Source organism: Oenanthe melanoleuca, chromosome 1, assembly GCF_029582105.1.
Source record: "Oenanthe melanoleuca isolate GR-GAL-2019-014 chromosome 1, OMel1.0, whole genome shotgun sequence".
NCBI lineage: Eukaryota > Metazoa > Chordata > Aves > Passeriformes > Muscicapidae > Oenanthe > Oenanthe melanoleuca.
Window position 1 is genome coordinate 444,013 of NC_079333.1, and position 11,261 is coordinate 455,273.

The following is an 11,261-nucleotide window of genomic DNA, read 5'->3' on the forward strand; positions in this document are numbered from 1 at the left end:
GCTCGCATCTGGGAGTGCTGTTTAGCCAACAATTCGAGGGCATCTGAGGTGTGATTCGACACAATCTCTACCACGGCCTGCAGCCTTATCAACCTATTCAACAGGTAAACTGGAGTCCGGTATCCCCAACTTCCATCTTGTGCCCATGTTGCAGGACCATAGTATTCTATTATTCTTTCAGCTGGCCACTCTTCCCCTCCCCAAACTTGGCTGCCACCCACATCAGGGAGCTTCTTCCTTAATTCCCTTTTTTCTCTATTCAGTGTCTCGTAGAGAGGTGCCCCCAGGAAAGTACTGCCGGACCTTGGTAAAGTAAAGAAGACCGGCTGAATGATCCCCAGAGTGCATGACCCCTTCCATTTTTGTGGTAATTCACTGTATGCTTTCTTCCCACATACCCAGTATATCCCATCAGGAGCTTTCCATGTACTTTTTGTACTCCCTGGTTCAGCCCAGTAAGTACTTAATTCTCCTAGTGACTGGTAAGGGTTAGCTCCAGAGCCTTTATTCCAGCAAAGTCCAACCTTATCACTCCACTCACAATTGCCTTTCTTTTCTAGGCTCCAGTACCCAGCAGGGGACTCTGGCTGCCAAATTTTACTTTTGTTATCTGAATTTACTGTTAAGGTGGAGACACACGGGGTGTATCCCACTACCTCAGTATATTCTCTTCCCTCCCGACTGATACAAATTGATCCAATCACTCTTTTATCTAAGACCCAGCCCTCAGGTCTTTGAAGTGTCTTTGAAATTTGGGTTTTATCCCCCCTTAGGAGTTGCTCTGGAGTTAAGCTCTCACCTTTCCAGGGCCATTTTTCTGCTGATTTAAGTCCTCCGCAAATCCAGCAGTTGGTCAATCCTAATTCGGTTGCAATCTCTTGCATTAAATCGATAAACAAATTTTTGTCTGAGCCAGGTAAACCCCACTTATCATACTGTTTCTCCAATAAATCATATTGTTCACTTAGGGTCCTCAATCTTTCCTGCTCCATTCTCTTTCTTCTCATCTCTGACTCCTGTTTCTTTATTTCTATGGCTACCTGTTTTATTTTGCTCTCAGGATCCATGCCTTCCCTATCTCTAGAAAAACAGAAAGTGTTATCAAACTGGGCACAGATCCGGTCATCGTCTTCCTCGAGAAGGTCTATGATGACAGGTTTAGTGTCTGAGATGAGTCCACTTTCATACCTTAGATTTTTGCCCACCCAGTAGGTTTTTCCTTCCATGACACACATTCCTAGTTTAGTATGGTCATAACACAATTGATTCACCTGAAAATAAGCCACAAATACCGATTTTCTTTTTCCCCCATCCAAACCGTACGATTGCATTGTTCACATGTGGGAAGAGGTGTCTGGCTTGCACTTCTTTTGTGAATGTTATGAGCAAATGTCTCTGATTGCCCGTTTCTGTTTCTTGCCTTGGGATCATAGCATACCATTTTCTCCCCCAGTTTACACTTTACAATACTGAGTGCCGTTAAGGGTGCAGTGCTCCTCCTTTCCCTCAGGGGTGCAATTAGCTAGGACAGGGTGAGCAGGGGTACTAATTCGTGTGCACTCCCCACACTCATTATGGCTTTGTATTGCAGGGCTCAGGGCATTCTCTGGGTATGCATTAGTCAGAGGATACACGACTAGGCTCAGGCTCACCAGGACTCCCCATAGGTGTACTTCTCTGCCTCTGCCTACGCCCACCAGGTTGCTGCTGGCGGCGAGGGAAACCATCTTCTTGGCAGCAGAAGTATTCTTCAGGGGACCAATGTGAAGTCCAAACTGCATCCCGTCCCTTAAAGGCATCCCACCTTGATAACTTTACTGTATCTGTCCAACAAGGTACTTTATTTGCTTTCTGGCACTCAATTTCCAAAATTACCGTCCTGCAATTTAGCTTTCCCCTAATCCCGTGTTGGTACAAGCGAAACCACTGGATCAACTCCGGTACAATATTATTCAATTTGGTGGCAAGTATTAGAATTCGGTCAGTCAGAGACAGCTCTTTCTCAAGGCACTTAGTACAGAGACCTCTAGGCCTGATTCCCCATATACAATGTGTGACCCAAACCTCACGACAAATCTGGCACCTGAAATGAACAAAAGGAAAAACACCTGCACTCAGGAACTGAACACCTTATCTGATCTAAGGTGCTCATTTACTTGTCCGACGCAATTTTAGCTTGAGGTTTCCAGGGTGGGAGATCACTTTCCACTCGGGTGTCTCCTCTCTTGTCTCGATCTTTTTCGCTCTGGAGGCATGTGTCCAGCCCTTTTCTGCTGTCCGGACTGCTGTGTCTGTGGTCAAAAGGACAAGAAAAGGACCCTCCCAGTGAGGAGAGAGAGAAACCTCTTTCCAGGTTTTTATGAGAACGTAATCCCCAGGTTGGATTTTGTGTATGGCGAACCCTAGAGGAACATTTTGTGTGACAATTCCCTGCTTTCGAAGATCCTGTAAATTTTTATTTATGGTTATTAGGTATGGTTGTATTTGTCCATCTTCTATTTTTGGGTGTCCCACGGGCATGCCATGATCATAGGGCATACCGTATAACATTTCAAAAGGAGATAACCCTGTCTCAGAATGAGGCATAGTCCTGATATTTAATAATGCTAAGGGGAGGCATTTTGGCCAGGACATTTTAGTTTCTATCATTAATTTTGATAACTGGGCCTTCAATGTCTGATTCATCCTTTCAACTTGTCCAGAACTCTGAGGATGCCATGGGGTATGGTATTCCCACCGAATTCCCAGAGCCTCCGCTAATTGTTTAATAATTTTTGAGGTGAAGTGTGTTCCTTGGTCTGAGTCTATATGATTGATTATACCATATCGAGGGATGAGTTCTTCCAGAAGGACTTTAGATACTGTCTGGGCAGTAGCCCTAGAGCTTGGGTAAGCTTCCACCCAATGAGTTAATTTGTCCACTAATACTAGTAAAAACTTATACCTCCCAACCTTGGGTAATTCAGTGAAATCCACTTGAATTCTTTCAAAGGGACGATAGGCTATAGGGCGACTACCCCAGATTACCTGTCGTGTCCTGGCTTTGTTTACTTTCTTGCATGTTAGGCACCCTTGCACCTCTTGTTTAGCCAGCTCATAAATCCCTTTACACCCAAAGAATCTCAGGAACTGTTCTGCCAGAGCCTGGGATCCCCAATGAGTTTGCATATGCAATCTCCTCAGAATTTTTCTGGTGTAGTCCTTTGATACTAATTCCCTCCCGTCTGGTAACTTCCACTTACCATCTTCTAATGTCCCTCCTATCTTCTTATATTCCTCAACCTCTTTTGGAGAGGGACGAGGGGGATATTCCCAAGTACTGCTCTCCCCAACCTCTGGGGTACTTACTGTCATTAGTGCAGCACTTTTGGCTTCCTTATCGGCCAAATTGTTTCCCCGGATCCGAAATTGTATTCCTGTTTGGTGTCCTTTTACATGTACTACTGAGATTGCCTCTGGCTCTCGGATAGCTTCTAAGATTCGCTTTATTAATTCCCCATGAATTAATCCTCGTCCTCGAGTGTTTATTAACCCCCTTTCCTCCCATATTTTCCCAAAAGTGTGGACCACCCCAAAGGCATATTTTGAATCTGTAAAGATTGTTCCCCTTTTCCCTTTAATAATCTTTTTAATGCCCGAAAAACCGCATATAATTCACATGCTTGAGCCGACCAGCTTGCACTGAGGGGTCCTGATTCGATTACTTCCCCTGTTTTCCCATCTACGATTGCATACCCCGACTTTTTCTTTCCTTCTATTACCCTAGCTGACCCATCCACAAACCATTTTTCCCCCCCTTCGAGTTCCTCCTCCTCCAAGTCTGTTCTGATTTTTGTCTGCAATTCCACTATTTCTGCACACTCATGGGTTGGTTCCTCTGATGCTTCCCCGTACAGGAATTGAGCTGGATTCAATGCAGTGGTTGTCCGTAGTTCTAAATCATGTGAGTGTATTAGTATGGCTTCATATTTCAACAATCTAGCATCCGTGAGCCACTTATCTGCTTTTTGTTGTAATATACTCCTCACATCATGAGGAGTATACACCACTAACGAGGCTCCAAATGTCACTTTCTTTGCTTCTTCCACCAGTAATGCTGCTGCTACAATTGCCTGTAGGCAAGTGGGCCAACCCCTGCTTACTGGGTCTAGCAGCTTTGATACATATCCCACCGGTTTCCTAGCTCCTGCCCAATCCTGTGTTAAGACTCCGTAGGCAGTCTGGTTGCTAACGTCCACAAATAATTGAAATGGCCTTTTTATATCTGGGAGATTTAACACAGGAGCTGTCATGAGGATTTCTTTTACCTCTTTGAACCCCTCCTCGTCCCTTTCTGTCCATTTTACCTTGTCAGTGGTCAATTTCTCGTATAAAAATTTCACCTTTTCACTGTATCCCTCAATCCATTGCCTGCAATAACCCAGGAGTCCCAGCAGCTGCCTGACCTCCCTCTTTGTTCGGGGGGAGGGAAGGGATATAATTCCTGCTATCCTTTCCAGGTCTAATTTCTTTCTTCCCTTCACCAGCCAGTGTCCTAAATACTTAACCTCAGGCTCAACAAACTGCAGCTTTGACTTAGAAACCTTTAACCCCTTTTCTCCCAAGAAATTCAGCAATCTTATGGAGGTTGTCCTGACGTCCTCTTCTTCCTGACCAGCCACTAATAAATCATCTACATACTGTAATAACTTGGTCCCTTCTACCGGCACGAATTGGCTTAGCAGCTGTTCCAGAGCCTGACCAAACAGGTTGGGTGAGTCCACGAATCCTTGAGGTAGGGAAGTCCATCGGTATTGTTGCTTACGACTGGTATCCGGGTCCTCCCATTGAAAGGCAAAATAGTCTCTACTATCCTCCGCCAAGGGGCAGGACCAAAATGCATCTTTTAAATCTATTACACTATACCAGGTGTCCTCAGGTGAAATTTTATTCAAAAGTGTGTATGGGTTTGGGACTGTGGGGAACAAGCTCTTAGTTCTCCTGTTTACTGCTCTAAGATCTTGTACCAGCCTGTAGCTACCATCAGCTTTCCGAATAGCTAGGATAGGAGTGTTATGTCTCGACATGCAAGGTTCCAAGGTTCCTTTATTAAGGAGGTCCTCTATGACAGGTTTCAATCCTTTCCTTCCTTCTAGGGGGATGGGGTATTGCTTAACTCTAATAGGTTCTTCAGGTTTATCTATTTTTATGTGTATGGGTTCTATTTCTAATTTCCCCGCCTCCCCTTGTGTGTGCCAAACCCTTGAATCAACTCTATTCTCATCCTCTATTGTTAGTCTAAATAAACGTACCACAAGCCGAGAACTTTCCACAATTAGACTTATTTCCAATGTTACCATCAAATCCCTCCCCAACAGGTTGTAATCCGCTTCTTCAACTAACAACAGATTCCCTAAACAAAACCTCGTTTCAAATTCTATTTCAACATCTTTAATTACCGGTACCCTAAAAGGCTCCCCTTTTGCTCCAATCACCATCACAGTTTCCTTACTTATAGTACATCCTGAAGGCAGCTGTTGGACGGTGCTACGCTCAGCACCAGAGTCTACTAAAAATATCAAAATTAGTTTTTCGGGTCCTATCCTTATTTTTACCAGGGGCTCCCGGGATGTTCTGGACCCTAAATGAAAAAGCCCCTGACACCTCTAATCCTCTTGGAACATTTTTTCGTCTTTCATCCGCTTCCTACAGTCCCTCTTAAAGTGACCTTTCTTCCCACAGTAGAAGCACTCCAGATCCTCCCTCCGTCCGGCCGCCTGTTTTGTCTGGGAGGGGCCTCGCTTCCCCTGGGTCTGCTGGCTCGGTGCCGGTCCTGAGCTGTCCCGAGTCTGCTCCTGCTTTTGTGCCTCCCTCACGGCAGCCACTAAAACCTTTGCCTGTGCCTTTTGTTGTTCCTCTCCCCTCCTCATATAAACCCGATGCGCCTCCTTCAATAATTCCTGCAGTCCTTTCTCTTGCCAATTGTCCATTTTTTCGAGCTTCCTCCGTATATCCTCCCACGATTTTGCCACAAATTGTGCTTTCAGGAGGACCTCCCCTATAGGAGAGTCAGGATCCGTCCCTGAATACATTCGGATACTTTGTCTCAATCTCTCAAGCCACTCAACTGGCGTCTCATCCCTTCCCTGACATTGTGCCAGTGCCTTGCTCATGTTCTGCCCTTTGGGAACGGCCTCCCGTATACCCTGTATTACCATGCTTCTTAATTCTATCATTCTTAACCTGCCTTCTTCTGTCTGTGCGTCCCACGACGGTCTCATGCTCGGCCACCTTTGATCCCCTTGTCCTCCCTGGGGGTTCCTGCGTTCCCAATCCCGAATCGCAGCTTGCCTTATCATGTCCCGTTCCTCAGTATTGAACAATGACCTCAATATAGCATTAATATCATCATATGTGTATACACTAGTTCCTAAGAATTCGTCTAACCGGTTTGCAACTCCTATCGGGTCATTCATTAGATCGCCCATTTCTTTCTTAAATGCTCTTACGTCTGCGGTGTTAATTGGTATGTGTACAAATCCGATGACCCCCGGGGCAATGGGCACTTCCCTTAAAGGAAGGAGTTGATGTCCGTCTGTATTATCCCCACTATCGTCATTATATACTCCCTTTTGTTTTGTGTCGGGTCCTGCTTGCTGGCGGGGATCCAATTTTTCCAGCAGCAGGAATTGTTACTTTATGTCCCGGGAGGGGGGGAGCAGGGGGTGGGTGAGGCGCCGCTGCAGCCGGTGCCTGGGGAATTGGGGCGGGGGAGGGGTGAGGCATAGGTTGGTATGAGGGATTCGTAGGTGCGGGAAGCGGGGGTGGTACAGGAAGAGGTTGAGGAGTGGGATTTAGGTACGGGGGTGGGAGATTGTCCAGGGGTTCCCATGTTTCGCTTACAGATGTAATGTCCTTACAGGTTCTAACTGGGTATAACCCAGTGCTAGTGTGTTTCCATAATTTAGCATAATCCCTCTCCTCCTTTACCTGTGGGTTTTTCTCGTTCACGTGGGTAATCAGGGCCTGGCAGACCCATCTTTCGAATGTACCGAAGATGGGCCACGCTACATGTTCCTTGATCTCCTTCCCCCCCCCAAACCTCTATGCAATAATGTATCAATTTTTCCTTAGACTTGGTTGTTTTATCTGGACCTTGCTCCCAGTATTCCAACATCCACCCCAGCGGACTATCCCTGGGGATTTCGGGTAACTTACCTTTTCTTATCTTAGCTGACTTCTCTGGGGTTTTTCCCTGAGGTTTGCTCTTTTTCTGTCCCATATTTTTTTTTTTTTTTTTTTTTTTTTTTTTAAAAGGTTCCCCCCAAGCCACCTTTGTTATGCCTACTTACCGTGTTTCACGCCGGGACCACCGCCGGGTCCGGGTATGATCGTATTGAAGTTTAAACTTATTTCAAGTGTTTCCAATCTACTCACCTCACACGGAGAACCGTTCCGTGGGGTTTTTCGAAAGGAGGCGAGCTCTCTTTTCCTTTTCCTGGGCTTGTCCTGCCCTAGGATCTGAGAGGTTTACCAATTCCCAATTCCGGGGAACGTACCTTCCCTCCCGATCCTCCCCGTGACCGACCCCCAAAACTTCCCAAGTTTTAGGCTTTACACGAGAGAGAGAGAGCTAATACCACGTTACGTTCGCTTCCCCCGCAACCGACCACACCCCTCGCGGGATAATGGAACTGCGGTTTTGGGGTCCTGCACTCGCTTCGTGATAAAATCACGTCTCAATCACGCGCTCAGTCACACCTCACTCAACCACGCAATACTTACGGCTCCTTTTCCTGCATGGATTCTTCGTGCACGTCGAGTTTTATGAGTGAAAAACGTTGCCGCGGTTATCCGAGAGCTCGGGGCCCAACTTTCCCTTTCCGATTGTGGCTTTTCGGATTTTTAGTTCGGGATCCTGACCGGCTTCGGGGAACTCCCCAATTCCACCAGGTCGCTGAAATCAGCGAGGCGCCTCCTGGTCGGAAAGGGGCCCCCCCCCCGAACCCAAAATCAGGATCACGTCGGGGTCATCAAGATTGTTATAGGTAATAAACGAATCAAACCGAATTAAAATGTTAAATTGGCAAATTTTATTTTCGTGACCAAAATACGGTCCTGGAAAGCCACAACCGGAAAAAACAATACCGAGCCCGGGTCGGAATTGGGTGAACACACGATGTTACCCAGCCTCTATCGCACTGGGTTCCCCTGGTGTTCACATCGCTGTCTTGGTTGGCCTCTTTTTTATACTGTTTTTCATAGCCTGGAGCGGGACAGTCCTTTGTTTCTTTCAAATTCAGCTCTGGTGTCCACACAAGACAAAGTCCTTCCTGCTCCTTGACGAGATTTTGTGTCCGTTGTGTATTGCTTTTAGGTGGTTGATTTCATCTTTACGGGGACCAGAGTCGGGGAATGCAGTCCTGGTGATGGGTTTTTCGGGAAATGCTGTTCTCCTGTGAGTTTCCAGGCGTCCCCAGGAGATAGGTGCTTATCAGGTAGCAGTCCGATCTGTAGATATGTTAATTTACCTAGTTCTGAGGCAATCACTGCCGTTACCTGTGGCTCGTTCATTTTGCAGACTTATTTTATACAAAACACGAATTACAATATGGTATATATATATCACACTATTCTTACATTTTTGCCTGGAAGACCCACAATTATAACAATTACAGTGACGGATCCTCTTTCCATTCCAGGTATCTTCATGCTTTCCTTGGCAGACGTTTCTCTTTTAAACCAAGACTCTTTCCAGCTTCTAGGTTTCAGCATGAATGGGGCAGACACTCCAAGAGAAGACCAGGTCAGACACTTGGCCACCACATGCTCTGCTTTTGAAGCACTGGGGCCTCCCAGGGCCCTGTCTCAATTTGGGACTCCTGGTTCCTTAGCCACTCAGGAGCTGGGTTTGGCAGAGCATCACACTGTCCCCAGTCTGCCGTGGCTGACAGACTGACTGACACAGGGCACCCTGTGTCACAAAAAGCAAGGCCTGACCCAGCCCTGCCACAGTCAGGCGTTCCAAAATATCTCGAGACATCAAATTATTCTTATTTCTGACACCCCACCCTGTGCCATGGCCTGATTCCCACTGCCCTGGAAAAGGGTGAGGCTCCAATACCCCTCCAGGGCCTTTGTGACATCATCATTTGGGGGACACGTCACAGGAGGGGTTTGAGACAGGGCAGAAGGGAATCCAGAACACTGGTCTGTAGTGGCAGCCAAAAATTAGAGCATCCCATTCCTAAAGCCTGATAAAGCTGAAAAAAGAAACAACATCCCTGCCACTTGAACGAAAAAGCTGCATTGGATGCCAATAAGAGGGCAACGAGTCTTGTGTTCCCTGGGCACTGGGAGGAGAGGTGAGGAGCCGTGGGTGCACTGGGAGTGCTGAGAGGGGCATTGCAGAGGCACTGGGAGTACAGGGGTACTGGGAGAGAGAATAGGAACAGCTTGGATGCACTGGAAGCAATGGAGAAGCACTAGGAAGGGAAATAGGAAAACCTTGGGGGCACTGGGAGAACTGTGTAGATGAAATGGGGGTGTGTCTAAGGGTTCTGGGAGCACTTGGATATGGAATGGGGAACCAATGCTGATAGTGGGAGAGGGGTGGGGAAGGCCCTTGGTTGTTGTGGAGGCATTGGTGAGCTCTGGGTGCCCTGTGCAGCCTCACACAGGACCCCTATTGTGCCCACCCACCCATGAATGCTGGGCACCGACGGGAGCACTGGGGGGACACAAAAGTGTGGCTGCCCAAGGGTGGGGTCCCCCAGAGCCCCCAGTACTCCGCCGTTCCCCAAGTGTCACAGCACATTCCCGTAGATGTCCCCACATTCCCGCGGTCGCCCATGGGCTGCTGGCAGCTCAGCGTAGGTCACCTGGGGATCCTGGAGTGTGGTGGCACAGGGGGACGCTGTGAGGGACACTGGCTGTGGCATCTGGGCAGGGGACACTCATGGGTGACGTGTCCCTCTGTGTGTGTCCCAGCCCGGACTCACCCCCCGTCTGCTTGGTGCTCACGACGTGGGTGTACAGCACCTCCCCCTCCTCTGGGGGGGCCGGGGGCTCCGGGGGGGCCCTGAGGGAATAAAGGGGATGTGTGGGAGGGAATGGGAGGTCTTGGGGGTTGCGGTTAAAGGCCAGAGTGTGTTTTGAGCTCCCCACTCACCTTTCCTGCTGCTTCCTGTCAGCTGCAAAGGAAAGAGGGGAGGGGTAACTGTGGGGTCCACAGGGCCCTGACCCCTCTAAGGAATCTTCAAACCCCACTGCACCCTCAATTTCCCCCAGCACCCCTGAGCATCATTGGTGGCCCTCAGAACCTCTGAACTACCCCAGTGCTCTGGATCCCATGTGCCCACAGAACCTCAAGCCTGGCAGGGACGGGGACCCTCCAAATTCCCCCCAGATCACTGAAAGAACCCCCAAAATCCCTGCAAGGCCTCCAACACCACCCCAAAACCTTCAGGACCCTGAGCAAATGTTCTGAGCACTCAGTGCTGCTCAAGTCACAGGCTGTGGGTGCCGCCTCATCACCCCCACATTTTGGTGGTCCCCCAGCCCTCCAGGGCCCCCATTGTCCCCATTGTCACCCACCCATGTTGTTCCACCGGTGCCAGCCCACAGCTCCACCCACGAGCAGGACCAGGAAGAGGAGGGACCCGCCAAGGCCTGAGGCCACTGCTGGGGACAGAAGGGACACATCAGGGTCACCTGTCACTGCAGGGCTCCTGCAATCCCAGTGACCCCGTGTGACCCCTTGTCACAATCCGCTCAACCCGAGCGGGAGTCGTGATGGTTCATTCGACCTCAGGGTGCAAAAGACAAAAGGCAAGAGACTCAGGTTTGTTAAGCAGAAAGCAGTAATGCAGTTTATTGTGTTACAATTCAGTTTGCAGTAGAGAGAGAGAGAGAGGGAGAGAGAGAGAGAGAGGATGGGAGAAACAGACAGGACACATCCTCATGGTTTTCTGACGAGACGCGTCCTCAATCTGTTGGGGAGAAAGATTTCAGAGTCTTTTTAAGAAAGTCACTTTTTATAGTCCTTTTCCAAAGCCAGTGGCCTCTGGCCAAAAAGGTGGGAAGATTTATGGACTATTGTATGTGGAGTTGTAGCCCCATGATGCAGGTGCAGGGACAGGGTGCTTTAACCAGTACCCTGCAGTGCACCATGACAAGCACCAGGCACAGCTGCAAACAGTCCTTGGCCCAAAAGCATCCACCTGGGCCAGGCTGGAGCTCCAGCTCAGGGCAAGTGGTGCAATCTCAGGTCTCAGTCCCTG

The 11,261-nt window shown here is 48.5% G+C and overlaps 1 long non-coding RNA gene across 2 annotated transcripts; it reads right to left on the reverse strand.

The window, feature by feature from the left end:
• Positions 1-9,258: 9,258 nt before the first annotated feature.
• Positions 9,259-10,706, reverse strand: LOC130255311 (uncharacterized). 2 transcript variants are annotated; one of them, XR_008840905.1, is made up of 4 exons: positions 10,576-10,706; positions 10,151-10,172; positions 9,981-10,060; positions 9,259-9,869 (listed from the first exon to the last, which is right to left on the reverse strand). It is a non-coding gene; the product is annotated as an uncharacterized LOC130255311 (long non-coding RNA). The 2 variants fall into 2 exon arrangements; XR_008840901.1 differs by having other exon boundaries at positions 9,260-9,895.
• Positions 10,707-11,261: the final 555 nt, after the last annotated feature.